Here is a 23394-nt window from a genome sequence, read left to right as displayed (position 1 = left end):
CACACATTTCAAACACACTTCAAACATTGGAGACGGTCCCTAAATGGCCTTGTGTGTTACATCTTGTAACAAGACGTTATTTTAATAATACAAACAGACATAAATGCACATTGGTAGAGCCAGCAGAGCTCATAGACAAAGGTAAAACGTCTGGCTTATGTGTACTACATTGACATAAAGAATTGCCCTGTTTTAAAGTTAAAAACATGCATTTGCAATTAAAAAAAAGATAATGAAATATTTTTTCGAAAATTGTTTCTGAGACATCCCCTAGTTATGACAGTGTGGTATCTAAGGAAGTGGAGCCATTTTTCTTTTGCTCTGCTTAGTAACCTTCACTGGCCAACCCCCTATATAAAGCACGGGACACTTGACACACGTGTGTCATTTTAAACATGTCTTGTCTCAGATACACATGCCCCGATATTGCAAATAACAATGTCAAATTGAAAATAAACATTGAACTCACCTGACAATATTTCATTGAAGTAATAGATGAATGTGTTGTCAGCTATATCCCAACATATGTCCAATACGAACTAATAAAACACTTCAATATACATTAGGTTTTACACGTGCATATGCATCGACACGTGTGTGTCCTTGATAGTTGTCGCTCGTTCGGGTCAGGTACTATAGTCACGTGTATATGGTCAGTTGAGTGCATCGAGTACGACGATATACGTGGAGATATGTGGACGGATTATTGTTTGGATTTCTATTCACCTGCGTTGAAATTTTATTTTGAGAAACATCTAAATGACGAATTAGAGGAGTTGACATGTTTTTCTTGCTAAAACAAGTCCAATATCGTTTTACAGGCAAGGGTTTTGTTTACCTATTTGTAGGTGATATATACTGTGGACTGCTAGGTGTATATGTACATGAATGAGCGCACGTGTGTCGATTCACGCGCTTTATATAGGGGTCAGTGGTCGTCGGAATGTAAAACAAAAATGGCTGTCCTCAATCGGGGAATGTCTCATAAACGATTCTTGAAATTCAAGTTTACCTATTTAAAAAAAGAAAACATTTTAATAATTTTAACTTGCATTGTCAGCTTTAATTTACAGTCTCAAACTACAGTATATGGGAGAAAGATGGGTCATCATTTTCTCTCTCAGTTTGACACTTATCTCCATAATATAATCATTGTCCATATGACTAACAATACCACTTTGCACGATCTTTTGGAATAGGAATCATTTGTGTGAAAGTTACCTTTCAAACTTAAAGTTTGATGCTAGTTAGATAGAACATGTGGTAAATAGACAATCCTCAAATCTTATCCTTCACAGTGTCATTGTCCGGTACCGGTGTGAGTGTTAGAGGAAACTCGGATAAGACTTAAACTATTATCAAAGAATTATCTTTAAGAAGGGCCGCATCATCAGTTTGTACTTCTTTGTTAATATACATGTATGTTAATATAAGCTCCTCCGAAATTTAGCCACCATAGACATGGAATTCACTTTGTGTGTATGTCTTGCATCCGCTTTCGGAGTCTCTCATTTTCTGTAGTACTGACAATATCTTCACGGTGTGATGAGATTTCCTTCGACAGGAACTCTTCTACTTGAGGATTACAGTGGACATTGTCTCCTACCTGAATTAACATAACCGGGACTAATATTGAACTAAAATGTCCTTTTAATAAATGCAATCTGTATTTATTGAGTAACATTTAGTGAAAACCTAAATCACTTAACTTTGGGGGGAAACATGGTACAAGATGAAGTACACAAAACATCAACTGTCTGCTATTGCAGGTAAAAATAAGAAAACGGTTCCCAGCGACTGCCCTGGGCGATCGTTTTAACACTTGGGTAGCTATATATAGTGCAATGGGTACTGATAAACAAACAATATGTGACGCCCGACTGTGTATTGTTGCATAACAACGACTACATCATCTAATCAAATGATCGTATACATGTAGCTTTTATTAAGTTTCAAAACAAAGTTTTCATATTGTTGCTCAGTGTTTTCGATACGCATAATGAACAAACGCCGAAGTCCCACTCCCGCGGACTATCAAAGTACAGGCTGAGTTGTTTACATCTCGAAAGCTAGAAAACTTAAGTTCCGAACAATATTTTAATTCGACCGATACTACATACGCGCATGCGCAGTAACTTAGACATCCGAATAATTGAACATAATCTGGCAATTACTGACCCATACTTAACCATTATAATCATTAAATAAAACTAGAAGTCCTCCACCTGACCACTGATGACTAGGTTTATACATCAGTATAACTATTAATCAAAATTAGACGTCATGAACCAGCTGACCATTGATGAGGTTTTAAACACTTTCAAACTACACTATGTATATATTTCAAACTATTATCACCATTTTGTACCTCTTCATCTTGATGAGATTTTATAATGATAGTTATTAAGCCTAATACTTTAACCTGTAGTTTGATGTGAATAAACCTGAATTTAATATTTGTCCAGATTGTCTCTGCGCTGCTTGCTAAAATGATAGTATAATATAATTTATATAATTCAGATATGATACAATTTGATGTGAAGTTCAAAATATGTTACTTTTCCATATTTTAATGAGATTCAATATTTGTAAGAATCAAAATGAGTAATTAAAAGGTATTAGATTATTAAATTATGGATAATTAATAATTATATAGTAAAATAATTATATAACACATTGTGTGGCCAGCAACCATAGTCGTCTGCTTGGTCTACCAGGTATTACGTGTACTGTATGAAAGCGAAAATGTCGTGCCGACATTTATTATATGGAAATTATACAGTTAAAATACGCACTACAAAGGCGCGTTGCTGGTTTTAGGTTGAAATTATTTCTGAAGCATTTTACGCGCTGCTCCTTAATCCTTGACATATTGCCCCGGTACAATTCCGCTACATTAGCAGGCTATCTGTGAAGGGATACTGTTCTGCCATCTTTCCGTTTTTCACTAACATTTGAAGAAGAAGCGTCACAGCAGTACACTTTCCCACGATTTGACACCAGTATAGTGTTGAAAGCTGTCAACAGGGAGATGTCACTGTTCACAATATTCCGGCTGGTAGACAACTAGGGAAGTAAATATGTAACCATGAAATGGTCTATACCGTGTCAATTTTGACTTTCTCCCAATCACACTTCCATTTCTTTTTGATTAACTCACTACAAAACCGTACTAGCAGGATATATATATATATATATATATATATAAGTGTAAATTATATAACTGTCCAAAATGGTCACATTGACCTATGGAACTTTGTGTGGCGAGTATGAATACATTCTGTTACCATTGTTTCTAGGTTGGGGGTCCAACCTTCTGTTTGTGTTAAATTACGTTGTCAGCTTTATACAGGAAATGAATGAGAGAGACTTAACAGTCAATATAACTTCAAATATATTGAAAATAAACATATATGGGATCTACCCATCTATCCTAAGTTATGACAGGATGATATATACAAACTCACAAAATATATACTGCTCTTTATGTAGAATATTCATATAGAAAACTAACCAGTCATGTTGCTAATTGATACAGTAGATGTAATTAATGGCATTCTCAGCTTCTATAGCCAGCGTTGACATCTGAAGCTGGCCCCTACACCTTATCGCTGTGGTGTGTAACTGACTTAGTGTTAGGGAAGGGGAGAGACTATAGCTCTAATGAGGAGAAGGCATTCAAATGATAGTCTGTAGGGATTTACTGCCGATTTTAATACAGGGGTTCAACGCACCTAAAGCTTCTGGAACATAATATCATATGCCACCCAAATTTACATGGGTATCAATTCCCTATTTTCGTTTTTTCCGATATTGAGTCACTTCAATGAAAGCCTACTTTCATTAATCTGAGTTTTTACACTTGGAATGCAAAGTTTAAGTAACTGACATTGATAGCTTCAATACAGAATAGCTTGTATGGAAATCAGATTATATATAAGTGATACCAGTCAACAAGAGACATAGGTAGATTGGTAACAGAATACATGATAAGATTAATAAAAAAACTTCTCCACAATTTTACCTCCTACAATGATGCTGACCAAAGACATATCTTATCCAATTCAACTATATGATGTGTGTATGCTTGAGAAAGAGTGATTTATGCTATTCATGTTCCTATGGAATACCATAGAATATATTACTTATAACCAGGGTATCAATTTATTCTACATGGTATGTCCAGTTTTGTCTAAAACTTCTTTGATTTTCTTTTTAAACATCTTTGGCCCACATCCCTTTGATTTCACCAAAAACATATTTTGAAGTCTCCACCTTTTAGTACCTTGAGTATTTTTTTTCATTTTGCTATGTGCTTCACCTTTTATGATTTTGTTATCTTTTAGATTATTAATCTTGTGTTTTTGTGTATGTTTGGATATATCAGTGATAGTATTGTGCAGCATAGTTTATTGGATACTTTTTAGCTTCAATTTGTTACATTTAACTTACTACATAGCCTATCCCTTTTAGTTGACACTATATTAATGTATATTCTGTCAAATTTTACACTTTGCTATGATAGCATATAATATGTACAATACACTCTCTAAGTGTTTTATATCTTTTGTTTGGCATATTTACATGTGTGATATACTAGTATTCATTATTAACATAAAGTTTAACCTACATGTATTTACTTTTCTGTGATATTCATAGTCATAACATGTGCTGCTTTATTTTAGTACCAATTTTGTCTGAAAACACTGTCTTGCTATACATGTTTGATTTACATGCGACATTTTATATGAATTATTATGTTATTTTATTTGTTTTCTTACTTGGTTTGTCGCAATAATAGCTCTACATAGTTAATGTTTTTGTTACTCAATATGCGACGTTAAATAGAAAAAAATCTTGTATCTCGTATGTTATTAAACACTTTTGTCGTTAATTTAAACATTTGACATTGTTGACAAGAAAGATGAATTATTCATTGGATAATCCTATCAATATTTCTAAGAAAAGTAAATAAATAAAAAAAATACTGTCGAGCTTAACTCATGGTGATGATTAATTAGCGTTGTCTCTATCACGTGGCGTTGATTGCCAGGACTTGTAAGATGTCGATTAATTCCTAGAAAATGTTAGAAAAAATAATGTGGTCATTTAATTAATGACCGGGACATGATATGAAATGTCAACGTTAATGATATGTTACATCAAAATACAGTAATTATCTTGTTTAGTGCATTTTCTTATATCCGGATATAAACTTTTAAAAGTATTTTTATTATGTGGTTACCTGGAATATAAATACAAAAGTTTGCATTAGCAGTGGTATTATCATCCAAGGACGACACTAGAAGATGTACAATAAAATCGTACTTCTTGTACTGGTGACCATCGGTCTGCTGTATCTAGGTGTAGGTCAGGTTCAAGGTAAGTTATATGGGATACAGACAATAGTGTCCTTCCATTGTTTTTGTCTGTGACGTCTTATACCAAAAATATATTGAGAATAATGCTTATAATGTAATTTTGTAACGTCATACAAATTGTTTCACGTACTGTCGGACGACGACGTTTATGAGTTCTTTTTGTGATGAAATGTGGTGTGATAAACATCCACATAGTCTTTCGCACAATGCTCACACAAGTATAATAACAAGTACATTGCTCACAAATTAACGGCACCTATACTTATTCCAAAGACTTTTGGAAACGGATATGTAAAGTCCGTAACCATTAATAGCCATTACCTTCCAAAATATTGCATTGGCAAATTCTCTGCAAACTACACTATTCAAATGATAAAGTCTTATCTACGACTCTGAGCGAGATATGTAAACCTATATCAGACGGTCCTAGCAACCGTATCATTACAAATTCAACTTCTACTCATTTATTTGCATTTTTACATCCACAAACAAGTATCGACAGCAAATTACAAAGATATCATTACATGTATAACACAATAATCCTAAAACAAGAACAACTTATGCATTCAGCAAGCCCGCTTTCCTCTGTTTAAACGACTTTTTAATGAAGAGGTCCAAATCCTTCAGAAGTTAAGGTTCATTAGATGGCAATAACTTTACTAAATGTTCATAGTCTGTGAACATATAATTAATTTTGTAAAAAAATGTCTTTCAGTAGAATCTGCTGTAACTTGATAATGAAGTGAGTGAGCTTCATCCTTTACAATATTAAAAAAATCGCATAACCGGTGCTGGCGAGGTACCTTTTTTGTTCTACCAGATTCAATTTTAAGGTTGTGATTGCTGATCCGAAGTTTTGCCAGCAGTTTCGATAGTAAAAATTTTGCAAAGAAATATAATATTCATCTTAATAGTTTGTTTAAGTTTACTATAAAGAAAAAGCTTATTACTACAATCTAAAAGCTGCATTTTGCTTTAGAAAATAATGTGAAATCTGTAATGTATGAATCTTTTTAATGACCTTTTTAATCTGGTTTTAATCTACTGAAGTTTCCCCTTTTAATGTGTGTGAAGTGTGATTTTGCTTTCGTTTACAATACTTGATACGTATGAAAACCAGGAATATGGTCCACTTTCATGAATGTTTTTACTGACCTTTAAAGCTTCTTTTACAAGATTATTAATGTCATCTTGTGATATTCTAGCCAAATAACAAGATGCTCGAGTATTAATGAAACAGTCTAGTGTATACTGCACTAATTCAGCCCTGGAAGCAACATTTACTTCATACTTTCCAACCCCCATTTTTCTAAAATTTTAAATTTGTTTGTTCAAATGGCGTTTAATCTATTATTGAAAATACGTCCAATGTTGAATTATTCACACTAGCTTTTTTACTTGCATTTGCAATTTTACTGTAAGCCATTCGTCAGCATATCATATTTAAGAATTATATGTTAACATTGGTCTGACTAAAGAAATACACAACTTTTTTCAGAGCCATATGGGTATATCATCTATTTTACGTAGATATTGCCTAATTGAGGATATTTTGTTTTTACTTTTTACATTAAGTTCCTTAAAACATGAATTTACCGTTGTTACATAAAGTTGAGACTTGTTCAATTTCCTCATTTCTAGACATAAAAAGTTTCACATTATGTTTGGTTTTGATATCACTCTGCTTACTTCTGAAAATCATCGTTTTTGTTTTCTTAGAATTTATTAATACCTGTCATTTTCACAGTTGTTTTTTAATTCAGTTAATGTTTTTTGCTGTCCCTCGGAAGTTTCTGATAAAATCAATAAATCATCCGTAAATGACAAACTACCTACAGCTAAACTGTCATTTAGAATGACTGGTAATTCATTAATGTACATGTTGAAAAGTATAGGACTTAACCTATCCCATTGTTTTAACCCATGAATAATCTTAAACTAATTATATATATAATCTGTCATGAATATTGAATGTTGAATGCGAATTTTGCATAAACATGGTAAGCCTTTTGTTTAAAATAGAATTCAATAACTTTACCAACGAACTTTGGAGAGAGATGCCTCGGTAATTCGTTAGTAGACGTGCATCAGCAGATTTGAAAATAGGAATTAAGAAGGATTTGTTCCAATACTTTCGATAAGAGTCACAACTAAAAAAAGTTTTAAAATATTTTGCTAAAAGAGGCATCATGATTTATGGAATATTTAATTATTTCGTTACTAACAGAATCAGGACCCATCGATTTATTATTCTTTATAAGCTTAATTACTTTTTTATAGTAAGGGGCCTGTCTGTGATAGCATTATGGTGCAGCTGGGTTTTTAGTTGGTCAAGTTGCAATTCAATATCTCACTTAAATTTAGTATCTCGGTACAAGTTTTCATTCTTCAAGCTTTTGGAATGTGCAACAAACTAGGGGTATCTTCACAGTTATCATTGCTTTTTGCCTAAGAGTTTTAAACACTTGTCACAATTGTTTAGAATCCTTATTTGATATACTATTTATATTGGCCAAATATATTATTATTTCTCCACTATTTCGCTTTGCTTTTTTATATTTGAAAATGTATTGTATTTTTTGATGCAGAACTTTATCCAGCCCAGGTTTCCATACATATATTTACATCATATCTAATTTTGAACTGGAAAATGTCATCAATAAATTTCTCTCCAAGGCCAATGATGTTCAAACAAGATATTGAGCTTGAATCGTTCATGTTTAGCAAACGAAAAGGATGCAAGTAGGACCAAAAACCATTATAAAAGTGACAAATAAAAAATGCCATACGTTTACGTTTTCCCATACTTTTACCTGTTAATATACTGCTCCAAGAATAAAGGAATTACCTCCATTAGCATGCAAACATGGATATGTGCATTATGTAATATTTCATTTAAGGAAGTTAAATTTCACTTCACTTCAAAAAAAAGATACATATAATTTTTTTAGAGAGTATAAATGAAAGAATACATATAATAACAGCTATTTACAACAAATTCCTGTTTATTTAGCTCCAATATTATAGGAAACACCTTCCTAATTGAAGCATTGAAGTTGTCCAAGTTATTGAATCAATAATGTAAAAATATTTGTATCAAATAATATATATGATAACGGTTTTATATAATAAATGCCATACTATTTGTTAATTTTATACAAATATTATAGAAGTTGCCTCTCTTAGCACGCAAATATGAATATGCGCATTTTAGTTAAGCAATATCTGTCAAAGCCATTAAATCAAATACATGTAATATTTCACCTCATGGACTAACATTTCACTTAACTGTACGCATATAACAAATTATACATACAATTATAGCTAAATATCATGCTATGGCACGTAATGAGAGCAACTATATAATTAAACACAACAATATCTGTAGTCTCCATGATAATGCATTACCCTTTTATTGGCCTCGTATTATTCAATACTTTCACATGCAATACATAAGATACATGTAAAAAGTAAATAAATGACAACCTAGGATAGTTATGTAGAACTGATAATTCAATTAAAACTTTATAATACAATTTTACATTATTTACATTATTTGAACAGACTTGGTCTCCAAATAAGAGTTAGTTAGTCACGCTGCAAGTTTTCACAAACAGTTTCATTGCATGGTAACGTACGCGTGTCATTTAACCGAACTAGGTATTCTTCATTCACTGCCGTAGTAGGCTTGCAAGTTGTTTCATGATGCTAGCAATGTCGATGTTTTCCGATATTATTATAAAGATCAACAAAATGTATCCTGCATTTTAACTTGGTCATGTTCAGGGATTTCTTTTCTTTGACACCTTCAAGAAAGCTATTCCAATGTGCTTTACCATGAAATTTAAAAGAATGTTGGCACTTTGAGGTTTTATGGTTAAACATATTTATTGTATAACAAACACGTTTATTTTTATTGAAACCCGTGCTGAAAGGCAACCATTTTAATCTGACAAATATGTGTTCACTGGTAATCTACATTGAAAACCATTCCTAGAGTTTCTTTATCTGGATTTGTTGAAATTCTAAACACATCTCTGAGAAACGCATCCCCAAATGTATGAAAAATCATCATTGCATGACAGGTCAGTTATTATCGTAAGTGATTCTAGCCGACGTTAGTAGGCATTTATTTTTAATGATAAGAAATTCAATAATTAATCAGTGATGTATAGCTATGATTTACATTGACAACGCTTTGTCTGTAATTCAGGACAGTATGGCGATGATGGTCCCTCAGCCTGCATGGGAGGTAGGTGTCGGCCAGGAATCCGGAACTGTTGGCCTGGAGAGCTGTATGGCGGATCATGCGGTGGGATGACGAGCTGCTGTTTAGGCGGCGGTTACGGCCGGTAGAACCTAACTGCTGCTTAGGCGGTGGTTACGGCCGGTAGAACGTAACTGTTGTTTAGGCGGCGGTTACGGCCGGCAGAACGTTACCCAGAATACAGGTATCTTTAATTCATAGTGTAAATATATTTCAAACGACGAATAACTTTCAAAGAAATTAAGTTCAGTGATAAATGTTTAAATGCTACAAGATTTGCAGTGAAATTAAAAAGACGCAGCATTAAACATTATAGTATTGATACTAAGTTATAGTTATGACGATAATCTCACTTGTGGCTGTTCAGTGATACTTTATTCTTGTTTTGTTTTAATCAACGGGGACAGATGTAGACAATTTTAACGAAAACTAACAATGTACTTTTTTGTTTTATTAACAGCTATGAAAACACAACCCAACATTGAAGACAGCTGCTTCCTCATGAAATTGAAACGCGTGTATTCAATAAATGCTAAACAAGAAAAATATACCGTTTTTTTTGTGCATTGCAAACAACATACCTCGTTTATAGAGAAAAAAACTTCTAAATTTCTTTCTTAGTGTTTAGAATATTACTACATTTGATTATTAGGGCAAGTATCGGACATTGTCCGTTTAGTGATATGAGACAATAGATACCAAAATAGCATCTAATACATATGAAAAAGGGCCTGTCAGCTGGAAAATGGTAAAATTTGTATAAAAGCGTTAACAATTATAGAAACAGAGAAAAATAGTGTCTAACCCTAACCCAAACCATATTGATGTTAAAATACGGAAAATAAGTTACCTTAACCGAAAGCAACAGGATATAGAAACAATGATAATGATAAAGAAGAGGCTGCAATGATACGATTTTGCACATAAATGTATGAGAAGAGTAAAAACATCGACAAAATATATTTTTGATCTTGAGAAGAAAAATGCAAAAAACAAACTTTGGTGCAGAGTAAAGTGTAAAGATAGAAATTATTGTTACTGAAATATTAGGCTATATATTAAAACGCACTTAAAACACAATCATACATCCTGGCCAAAAAAGATTTGTTTCAGGACGGAAAGTCTCAAAAGCAATCAGGCTTTACGAAGACATCAAAGAATATAGTGAATTAGACAATAAAGATGGTAGAGTAATTTATCTAGACCTTTAGGTAAACCTTCTGTGATAGGGTCGAAATGCTACTAAAATATAACACGACATGCAGAGCGGGTGTCCATATTTTGCCGTTTTTACTTGTTTTTCCTATAGTAGATTTTTTGTTTTTCCCAGAGTAGATTTATATCGTTTGTATAAGAGATACAATTAACAGTCTAAATGAAACTTTCCTCATATTCTTACAAAATATAATTACATGCAAAAGTATGAATATTTTATTTTTGTATGAATAGGTTACAATACTTCCCGATATCAGGTAACATTTTCCCGTAGGTGGTCCATATTTCGCTTTTTTTATAAATAATGACGATTTAAATGTAGATATAAAAATATAGTCAGTAAATTTATGTCCATGCACTGTCATTTGATTATCAAATATCCATTAATTCAACACTGTATGAAATCAGACACTATAAGCGACATCAAATCCATCACTTTGATACCCCACAGGTAGTTGTCGCCCCTCTCAAGAACCGTACTGGAAAAAGGGTCTGACTACCGATGAGTGATATAATTTTTATTGTTTGAATATTGTTATGAAGATTATCTTTATTTCTTACTGATACTGTGCTGCTCATATAATGTCATGATTACCAAATTATCACTTGTTATCATAAAAATGGCAAAATTTGGACTCCGGCGCAATTTTGACACCCGCTTTATTCAACATAATGGGTTAATGTCATGTTATTTCAATATAACTAGATCTGCAAGAGAAGGATTAGTCCGGACGCGATGGGGTAAAACACAAAAATCTCGAATACAGTGTTTTTTCTTTGCTGATTATTACAAATCCATATATACATATAATAAGATCCAGGTGGGTGTGAAGTTTTCACCTTGAGCGTTTTGAAATATTCCAGGTGGCGTCTAAAGAAATCACATCAAAATTCTATTTATCTCATGTTAAAACTTTGTAGAATACTGGTAATAACGCAAGTAAAATACAGTACATTCATCAGTACAAACACCAAGATGGCGAACAAAACAGCGTCAAATACTTAAAAAACGATTAAAAAGATACAAAAGTATTACAAAAGGCAAGTCCTAGCAACCTTAATGTTAAATACAAGGTGGAAGTTTTGCAATGACGGATGTAACCAATATATATTTTTGATAGGAATATATTGTACATGTTTAATTCAAGATGGCGGACAAAATGGCGCCAAGGTCAGAGATAAATTATTAATTATAGTCTTGATATCAACTAGCGAGTTTTTTTACGTCTCAATATTTCTTATTATTTTTTTCTCTCTTGAATATTACCTTTTGGCATGTATATAAATCAGTATGTATACAGAACCAGATGTGAGAAGCATACATACTTGAGTTTGTTCAAGCATTCAAGATGGCGTCTAAGATAACCACTGGACGCAAATTATAGTGATAATTTCTTTAACATTCACACTAAATACAACAGATTTACTAAATAATGTATTAACAATTTTGTTCTTTATTATCTCTTATTAGAGTATTTATTAACGCTCTTATTATTCAAAATTTCAAGAAAGGGACACAAATATGGCCGCCAGTTAATGTCGTTTTTTATCATAGTTCCTTCAACAAGCAGATACCTAACTGCAAAACTGTATTTATCTCAACCGAGTCTATTAGGTATTCAATTGATAATTGCTAAAATAATACGCAGTATTTATATTGTACATCGATACAAATAAACCAAGATGGCGGATAAAATAGCAAAATTATCTTTCATTATTATCCTTACTTTCAAATGGAAGTAGTGCCATGCAGGTTGAATGTCAAATACAAAGTTTAAGTCATATGGGGACAGAATTATCCAACATATTTGTAATTATATAATTAACTATAACTTTTGGGTCAGAGCAAAAATCGGTATTTGGCGTCCAAGCTAAAATAGTTATTGGTAAAATATATGTATAGAACGCATAATATAGTTCCGTGCCTATTTAGTTAAACCTTGTATGTGACATTCAACCTGCATGCTACTATTTTGCGATAATGGCAACTATTAAATAATTTTTAGGACATTGTACTATTTTGTCCGCCATCATGTAGTGTTTTTAAAGAGACAATTCGATCTAAGAGTACATTGAAACTTGCACATATTTCGGATACAAACCAGTTCTAATGGAAATTAGATTAGTTGTTTTAACTGTAATATGTCAGAAAAGCCCACTATAGTCAAATGTACGTGAACTGTTAAATCGCCATAACACATAGTCTTGTATACCGAACCCTGACCCTTGCCTGTGTTGTAAAGAATTTTTTGTCTAGAAATTTTCAAAACGCTCTTACAGTTGTGTTAACATTATAAGATGCATGTTCTTGTCTAAAAATAATTTCATCAAATCCTCAGTGGTTATGTATTGCTTTTGTTTAACATGCGTGACTTTGACTCAGGCAAGGGTACAGCGTACATATTGTACTTGCTTAATCGTATTGATCAACAATTTGAAATTTCAATGATATTAATTAAAATACTTAACAATGTTGTGGAATTTGCCACTATTTCTTGCCATTTGTTTCATAAGGATTGTATAACAATGCATTTATGTCATAATTTGCTTCGTGGTTATGTAACGAATTAGCCTCACTGAATTGTCCCTTTAATGATATGTATGGTGAATAATATTTTCGAAAATGACAGTTGATTCCCAAAAAATCTTTAAATTGGCTTATGGAAATAACTATAGAATTTTTCAATGTTTAGCTGCTATCTTGAACGAATATAACCGCTTTTGACGGCCATATTAGTCCGCCATCTTAAAATTTATAACAAATAAAATGTTACTGGACACTCTTCCTATATCTGATATAACAAACCATGTAAACAGTTGGATTTTTCATTCGACATGAATGTTAAAGAAACAATTACAGCTTTCAGAGTTCATTGGCCATCTAAGATGCCATTTTGAATAAAATAAAATACCCCCTCAAGGGTGTGAGGTCCACTCTCACATGGATATTTATATTAATGGTCAAACCAATAAATGATATTCGACAGAGAGAAAAAAAAATATGTCAAAAATATTGATCCGAAATAAAACTCGGTAGCTGGCGTCGAGACCATAATAAATGATATATCATTGATTTTAGCGCCATTTGGTTCGCCATCTTGAAATGAGTTGTCATCAAAGATTATTTTCAAAATCAACATATCTAAATTATCTTTTCCTAAATTCTTAAACCTTGTTTTTGCCAATCAACCTGCATTAACATGTATTTTGTAAGATGGGGTAACTGTAATCGTTTTGTTTTAGTATTTGGAGCTATTTTATCCGCCATCTTGGTTTTTTGTATGGATGTATATACAAATTTGAATTTCGTTTTTCCAGTTGTATCCTTGCAAGGTTTAAGATGAAATAAAAAAAAGGTTTCCATGTTTGTTTAAGGTGTATGTGATTTCTGTATGAACTATTGGACGCCATCTTGAATATTGTAAAATGCTCAAGGGTGAGAGCTCAACACCCACCTGGATCTTATTACATACATTTCAATTCACAATATTTTTTGAGCTATTGCAAAAATCGCTACTTTGCATCTGGACTAGATGCCCAATCTCTCCGTTAATAAACAAAAAGCTGTGCCCGTCGACTGTGCTATACAAGCAAAAACCAACATCCTGGAGATGCAACTCCCTGGAAATATAGACGCAACACTATGCATGACCCAAAATATGGAATAGAAGAGACCTAATCTTTATAAACAAACTAATTTACGACCTATAAAACTCAATGAATGAAAGCTGGAGGAGAATACGACTGTTAGATTTGCAAAATATGACTAATCAAAAACTTCTTGGTTAATTACTCACGTTTAAATGGTTCAGAATTATAAAGTCTACGAGTTTATTTCCAAGAATGTAGTTAAGGCATGGACAAACCTGAGATGTGCACTTGATAGGTACCGTTAACCGTCGAGTGTGTACTTAAGAAACATTTGTTTTGCAAATCAATTATCACATAAAACATAAGTCAATTATCTTTTTTCTCTCTTTTCACATAGACCAAAGAAGAAAGAAATGATAACATTACAGCAAAATATTATCTTTATTGTGAAAAAAAAAATTATCAAACACTTTATTTTATGCAAAGTAAATTATCTTGTCAAAGTGAAATTGACGAGTGAATATGCGACCGTATTCTTGCTGCAATTATTGTTGAACGTCTTTTCATATAGATAATTAGAAAAGAAAATCAGAACGATTTGAAGTAAGAAAAGGAGCAAGATGCGGGTAGCAAATTCACTTAGCAATTTCCCTTGTTAGGATAATTTACTTGGAAAAAAATGATGTGCTATCAGAATAACTCCCTTAATTACGCTAATATTCTATATCGGAATATACCATGAAATTCGATTAATACTAGATGACATATAATATTGCAAATGCTATAACGGGATCAGGCACAAGTTATTACAACTTATTAAAGCCCTTTCCCAAATGGCATATAAACAAAGGCATGTATTAAAAGAGGGAAATATGGTGGGTTTTAACCTTCCTTATTATAACAAAATACTGATAAGATTAGATTGACAGTGACGGCGCGTGTAAAAATGTTAAAGATTGAAAGCTTGAAATATCAACCAATCAGCAGTCAGTGTTATTATAACAGCTAACGAACGATCGCCTGAAACATCTATGTTGGGACCATAGACAGGGAAAACATTTGGGGCCACATAAAGGGTGCACATATAAATGATTTAAGTAAATGAATAAAATAAGCTGTATGCATAGCTTGCGTGTATATTTCCACTCTTTGTTAACAAATCTAACTTGCTCGGTTTACAAACAAGCTCCAATCTGATAACAATATAATTTTTGGGAGGTTGAAATCACCCGTAATCTCCTCATGGCTATGGGAGTATCATATAATTACATAACGTACACCATTCCAGCATGTGTTCTCTAGTTTAGATTGTCACTACACAGTGCAATTAGGTAAACAAATATTTATCATTTTTGACAAGTTATAATGTTCATATAAAAATCCTAGCAGTGTTTCTTGGAAAAGGAAGTTGCTCACTGTAATTGTCCTTTACAACAAGATGATGATGATTAATTCATAGTGTTTTTATAGTATTAATATGTTAGAGTTATATGGTGATCGTAATGCTGATTAAAATGACCAAACAATAGAGTACAGCGCTGACAATGTATGACAAGGACATGAAAACTCCCGATGTTGATATTCTGTTACACCCAACTACTAAAGGAATTTTTATTTTGTGGTTACCTGGAGTATAAATACACGTAAGTTTGTTACCAGTGTTATTATCATCCAAGGACGACGTGACGTGACACTTGAAGATGACCAATAAAATCGTGCTAATTGTACTGGTGACCATCGGCCTAATGTGTCTAGGAATAGGCCAGGTTCAAGGTAAGTTAAATGGTAGTCTAATTTGTCTAGGTATAGGCCAGGTTCAGGGTAAGTTATATGGTAGTCTAATGTGTCTAGGTATAGGCCAGGGTCAAAGTAAGTTATATGGTAGTCTAATGTGTATGATAGTCTAATGTGTCTAGGTATAGGCCAGGGTCAAAGTAAGTTATATGGTAGTCTAATGTGTCTAGGTATAGGCCAGGTTCAGGGTAAGTTATATGGTAGTCTAATGTGTCTAGGTATAGGCCAGGGTCAAAGTAAGTTATATGGTAGTCTAATGTGTCTAGGTATAGGCCAGGGTCAAAGTAAGTTATATGGTAGTCTAATGTGTCTAGGTATAGGCCAGGGTCATAGTAAGTTATATGGTAGTCTAATGTGTCTAGGTATAGGCCAGGTTCAAAGTAAGTTATATGGTAGTCTAATGTGTCTAGGTATAGGCCAGGGTCAAAGTAAGTTATATGGTAGTCTAATGTGTCTAGGTATAGGCCAGGTTCAAAGTAAGTTATATGGTAGTCTAATGTGTCTAGGTATAGGCCAGGGTCAAAGTAAGTTATATGGTAGTCTAATGTGTCTAGGTATAGGCCAGGGTCAAAGTAAGTTATATGGTAGTCTAATGTGTCTAGGTATAGGCCAGGGTCAAAGTAAGTTATATGGTAGTCTAATGTGTCTAGGTATAGGCCAGGTTCAGGGTAAGTTATATGGTAATCTAATGTGTATAGGTATAGGCCAGGTTCAGGGTAAGTTATATGGTAATCTAATGAGGTCTCAGACAAAGGCGAAAGAATATTCTTTATAAACGTAATAGAGCGTGCTTCCTTTTTTGTCATTGACCTCTTACATCTTAAACGTATTGATAAACAATATTTATGATTTAATTTTCACAAATAAATGAGGCATCGGTTGTCTTGCTTATACGTACTTTTACAATACAACACATTTATTCAGTTGTGGTACACTTATATCATGGACCAAAGTGTTGTTTCACTAAACATACAAAAATAACCTCAAACTTCAAACCGATCGACATGAGTGTTACATATAAATTAAAGTATAACTTCTTGTACTAGAGCTGTGTTTTCCAGTAGTACACAGTTAAGTCTGTATTCCAGGACAATATGGTTCACCCTGCTTCGGAGGTACCTGTCGGCCAGGAGGATGTTGGCCAGGCGAGATATATGCCGGGTCTTGCCGTGGATGGCAGAGCTGTTGTATGCGTGGAGGGTATGGCCGGTAGACCGTAACCGAGGATATAAGGTAGACCTATCTTCAATTCCTAGATTGATTTCAGACGGTGAATAACTATCAACGCAATTATATTCAGTGTTAACTGTTATAAATGTTACAGAATGCGCACCCGAATTAAACAAAACTATTAAAAACATCGTATGTATACAGCACTATATTAATACGAGTTTATAATTTCACTCATGCATGTTCAGTGCTGCTGTCATTATATATATTGTTTTGTTTGAATTAACGAGAAAATGTGTTGACAATCTAAAGATAAATAAACTATGCACTTTTTATATTCTAATTACAGACATGAAAGCAACAGCTATGAAAATATAATTCAACATTCACGACAACTGCATCATGCTGTATTTCCATTGTTTGTCCTCAATAAAAGCTTATAAAAGAATCTGTTTTTGTGTATTGAAAACAACATTGTTCGTTTATAGAAACTTAAATTCACGAACGTCCTACTTCTTTGTTCTATCTTCCGTTGTTTAACCTAGACTTATTAAGACTGTATATTTTTTTAACCTAGAAAAACAGCGTGCTAAAGAAAAGCTTTGGCATAAAATTAAAACCGCAGAAGGAGATTATAAAAATGACATAAATTCTATCCAAAGAGAACAGATTAAATTTTATAAGCAACTCTTCTCATCGGAAGGATGGGACAGAGATGCTGCGGATATTCTTTTAGTTAATCTAGAGAACAAAATTTCAGATGATCAAAGAACATGTATGGATAAAGAGATGAGCGTAGATGAAATATTTAAGAGTATCAGTGAAATGAAAAAGAATAAATCCCCGGGTGAAGATGGAATTGTTTCAGAATTTTATCAGATTTACTGGCACATAATTAAAAAAGAATTTATTGAACTAGTTTATGAAATATGTAATACTAATAAGTTATCAACATCACAAACAAAAGGAATACTAACGTTATTGTACAAAAAAGGCGAGCGTGAAGATATTAAAAATTGGCGACCACTAACGATGCTAAACGTTGACTATAAGATAATTGCAAAAACATTGGCCAACAGAATAAAGAAAGTTCTTCCAGATATCATACATCCGGATCAAAAAGGTTTCGTTCCTGGAAGAAACATTGCCGACGCGAATAGATTGGATACAGGATGTATTTGAATATACTGATTTAGAGAATGAAGAGGGGTCTGTTATCTTTCTAGATCAACAAAAAGCTTTCGATAGGGTTGAATGGGGATGGATAGACAAATGTCTCGAGCGGTTTAATTTTGGAATAAATTTACGGGGTTGGGTACAAATGTTGTTAGTGGATGCGAAGACATGTATTAAGACAAATGGTTTTATCTCGGAATATTTTGGCATTTCAAGATCTGCAAGGCAGGGCTGTCCAATCGCACCAATTTTGTACATTATTCAAGCAGAACCTTTGGCATGTTCAATTCGCAAAAGCAATAGTATAAACGGCTTAAAACTTCCAGGTCAAATTGAAACAAAAATTAACATGTTTGCTGATGATACGCAATTGTTTCTTAGAGATGAAAAGTCAATTACGGAATCGTTTAAAATTTTAGGACATTATGAAAAAGCATCAGGCTCAAAAGTAAATCTACAAAAAACTACTGGAATATATCTTGGAAGATGGAAAAATAATCTACCTAGATTTACAGCAATCAATTGGACACGATCGAACATCAAAACACTAGGTATTCACCATGGGCATGAAATAGATAACGACGCAATATGGAGAGACAAAATAAATAAGATTAATAGTTGTATGCACGTTTGGAAAGCGAGAAACCTGTCTATCTTCGGTAAAAATGTTATTATTAATTCACTTATTATATCTAAGATTGGCCACGAATTAGACGCTCGTGGAATACCTGATAAATATTTGAAGGAATTAAACACACTAATTTGGAATTTTTTGTGGAATGGGAAGGATATGGTTCCTAGAAAGGTGATGCGTTCTCCAAAGTGTACTGGAGGCATGGATGTTATGGATGTTAGTTTTTTCACATTGAGTAAACAAATAAAATTGTTATATAAAATCATTAAAACTCCCATTACTTCATGGAATGCAATTGGTCAGTACTGGCTGCAATCATTAGACAGTAAGTTTGGAAGCAATTTCTTTCTGTGTAAATGCTCAGACACTAATTCGCTAAATTTTAGTCGTATTTCTAAATTTTACAAAAACTTGTTATCAGCATGGTCAACACTTTTAAGAGTTAATGATGCAAGAAACATTCAGGAACTTTTGAATCAAGAATTATTTGGCAATCATATGATTGTCTTTAATAGAAAACCACTTTTCTTTAACTCCTTTTCAAGCAGTGGAATACATATGATAGGTGATGTATGGGATTCCACACAGAAACAGTTCAAAAGTGATCAAGATATTTATGGGAAACTAAGAGATAAAAGAAACTGCATTTCAGAGTTATCAAGATTGAAGTCTGCAATACCAATGAAATATAAACGAATATTATGCGAGGAAGATATCTTAAATGAGGAAAAATCTAATATTTTTGTGGATTCTGAATTGAATATCATTGATCGATATAATAAAATAATCGAATATAAAAATTTAAAACTCAAATCAGTAAGCATGAAACTTAACGGGAATAATAGACCCGATGTTGAAATGAAATGGGAGAACCTTTATCAAATACAATTTCAATGGAAAGATATCTGGTTAAATTGTTTTAATATATTAACATGTCTTAAGATTAAAGAATTTCAATGGAAATGTATCCACCAACTTATATATACAGAAAAGAAGATAATGAAATTCGGTAACTCAGATGGAAAATGTCATTTCTGCAAAGTCGAAAACGAATATATACAACATTTATTCTTCAGTTGTGCTTATACGAAACTTATTTTGGATTATATGGATACCATATAATCCAAAATAAGTTGTACGTAAAATATAATAAAAGGAACACTAGATAAAGAAGAAATTGTTATTCTTGGTTATCCTGGTAAAAGTAGACTTGCTTTATTAATAAACACTTTTATTTGTATCATGAAGTGGACAATATGGAAATGCAGAAATGACATTAAACACAATAACAGACTTCCAAACACAGAAATTACAAAAATACAATTGAGGAAGCAACTTAAAAATGAGTTCTGGCTTTTTTGCAATTCTAAACAGAAAACAGTAGTAACTATTGATATTGTTTCCCAAATTTGTGATAGTATACCCTAGTAATGGATATTTGAATAAGTATGTCACAAGTGTAGCCTGCTACATGCACTATGTGCAGTGGACTTTTGTTAACAGGCCTGCATCTTAAGGAAAATTTTGTAATAAACTTTGTATAATTATGTCATGTGTAGCCTGCTATATGCACTATGTGCAGTGGACTCTTGTTTTTAGCAGGCATGCATGCTAAAGGAAATTGTGAAATAAATTAACACATTTCAGTTTGACGTAACTCGTAAACACCTCAAATTAAATATTATATCATATTAGATAATATTATGTCAGATGTTTGGTCTGTAACTATATATAACAGGCATGCTTCAGGCAGGGTAATTTTAGAAAATATGTAATACAACATTGTCATTGATATGTGATATAGAGTATTAAAAATCAAAAGAAAAGTAATCACCGTGATGAGAAAATGAGAATAAAACACGGTATCAGCTATGCAAATTATCTCAATATGTAATATGCATTTGTATGTATGTATGTATGTATGTATGTATGTATGTATGTATGTATGTATGTATGTATGTATGTATGTATGTATGTATGTATGTATGTATGTATGTATGTATGTATGTATGTATGTATGTATGTATGTATGTATGTATGTATGTATGTATGTATGTATGTATGTATGTATGTATGTGAGGGTGAGTGTATGTGAGGGTGTATGTACGGACTATGTATGTATGTATGCATGTATGCATGTATGTATGTATGTATGTATGTATGAATGTATGTATATATATATGTATATGTGTGTGTGTGTGTGTGTGTGTGTGTGTGTGTGTGTGTGTGTGTGTGTGTGTGTGTGTGTGTGTGTGTGCGGCATGTATGTATGTGTGTATGTATGTATGTATGTATGTATGTATGTATGTATGTATGTATGTATGTATGTATGTATGTATGTATGTATGTGTTGAAGTAGAATAGATAAAATTATTCAGTTTTAAAAAAAAAAAAAAATTTGCTGTTAGCTGGTGGTTAGTTGATTCTCTGCTGCTCTGAGTGAAAAAAAAAAAAAAAAAAAAAAAAATTAAGACTGTATAGACTGTATTAAGATGGTCGCAGAATACACTTCATGTTTGTAAAACCCGTAACGGTAAAAAGTTGCTATCCCTTTAATGTTTCACACTGCTCGGCGGGAAAACGTTTTTATTGGATTGAACAATCAGTGACCACTACAAGTGTGAGAACAAACGTTTGATCGACGTTCTGTATTTCGAGAAGGCGAGGTTTGACCGACATATTGTATTTCGAGAAGGCGAGGTTTGATCGACGCATTGTATTTCGAGTAGGCGGGTTTGACCTACGTATTGTATTTCGAGTAGGCGTGTTTGACCGACGTATTGTATTAAAATTTGATGATTCTATATCAAGAAACAGCCCATTAGATGGTATAAATATTGTGAGGGACTATTCTTTATTGATATGAAACTGGCGCATTGTGTGAAATCAGCTAATCGATGCACGAGGATCGCTGTATTCATAGTGTATTCATAGGCAAATGTTTGTTTTCTTCAGTTGGTTGATTCATATAGTTACGAAACCCTCAGAATGTAAATATATAAAGATGAATTTGATAATTTCGAACTTATCGTATTATGACTAACACTATGATAAACAAAAACAATCTTCGTGATGAAGAAATATTAAGATGAATTGATGATTTCGAACTTATCGTATTTCGTAATCTTATTGTACCGATGAGAAAAGGCAGATGTTTTTTTCGATTCAATTATCTTTCAATTAGGGTGTTCCTTTTCTGAATCTTCTAGATCAATGTATCTATTGTACCGTCAATATAAAGTCGGGGTTTCGCGACAATTTCTGATTATATCCTAATCGTAGAAAAAGAATGGACCACTCAAACAGTCATATCTAGTATGGAAACAAAGAAAATAAAATCATAAGATAAACATAGTAAAGGAGGGGTATCACTTATGGCCGTTTTAGGGCCACTCAGTGATAAGCAAAATATTTTGCATGAAAATACCTTAGGGTCAGCTGCATATTGTATGCTATTCAGAATATAAGATTTTTTCTGCGCTCATTGTAATTGCAGAGGTCAAAGGTCAAAGGGTGAAAATTCTCATTTAAATTATTTAAGTCCTAATTAATTCAATATCAGAAAAAAGACAACATTTTTTGCAGATTTTGCCTGTAAATATTTGGTTTGTGAAGTTCAGTTCAGAAAACTGATGTAAAGTCCCAAAAGTAGGTCACAGTGACCTAGTTAAGCATTTATTCTATTTTAGCATTAAAAACTTTAATATTTTTGCCGAAAGCTAAGATTTTTCACTGATTTGATAGTTTGAAATTGATGTTTAGTACTGCATAGGATCTGAATATGACCTGCTTACGATGATTTCATCCTAGGGTCACATTGGCTAGGTCACGTGAATTAAACAACTTCATGTGAATAACTAAGAGGCCTAGATACCTGATATTGGGCCCAAAAAGGGTAAAATCTTTAAACGACTTCTTCTCAAGAACTAGAAGGCCCAGGGTATTGATGTTGGGCCTGTAGCATTCTAGGATAAAGGGCTACCAAGTTTGTTCAAATGAATAACCTTGATCTTCATTCAAGGTCACAACAGGGGTCAAATAAGCTAAAATCTTCAAACGACTTCTTCTCAAGAAGTGAGAGAGCCCAAGATACTCATATTTGGCCTGCAACATGCGGAGATGAATGACTATTGAGTTTGTTCAAATGAATGACCTTGATTGTCATT

At 32.9% G+C, this 23394-nt stretch overlaps 2 long non-coding RNA genes across 2 annotated transcripts; both read left to right on the top strand.

Moving 5' to 3' along the window:
* The first annotated feature begins 5260 nt into the window (after nt 1-5260).
* On the top strand, nt 5261-10196 carry LOC138307908 (uncharacterized). The gene is made up of 3 exons (XR_011206059.1): nt 5261-5382; nt 9595-9832; nt 10109-10196. It is a non-coding gene; the product is annotated as an uncharacterized lncRNA (long non-coding RNA).
* A 5668-nt stretch (nt 10197-15864) lies between these two features.
* Nucleotides 15865-17899, top strand: LOC138308006 (uncharacterized). The gene is made up of 3 exons (XR_011206078.1): nt 15865-16227; nt 17337-17481; nt 17768-17899. It is a non-coding gene; the product is annotated as an uncharacterized lncRNA (long non-coding RNA).
* Nucleotides 17900-23394: the final 5495 nt, after the last annotated feature.

This window comes from Argopecten irradians, chromosome 14, assembly GCF_041381155.1.
Source record: "Argopecten irradians isolate NY chromosome 14, Ai_NY, whole genome shotgun sequence".
In the NCBI taxonomy this organism is placed as follows: Eukaryota; Metazoa; Mollusca; class Bivalvia; order Pectinida; family Pectinidae; genus Argopecten; species Argopecten irradians.
Note: the sequence above shows the minus strand (reverse complement) of the source record. Positions and strands in the feature narration are given on the sequence as shown.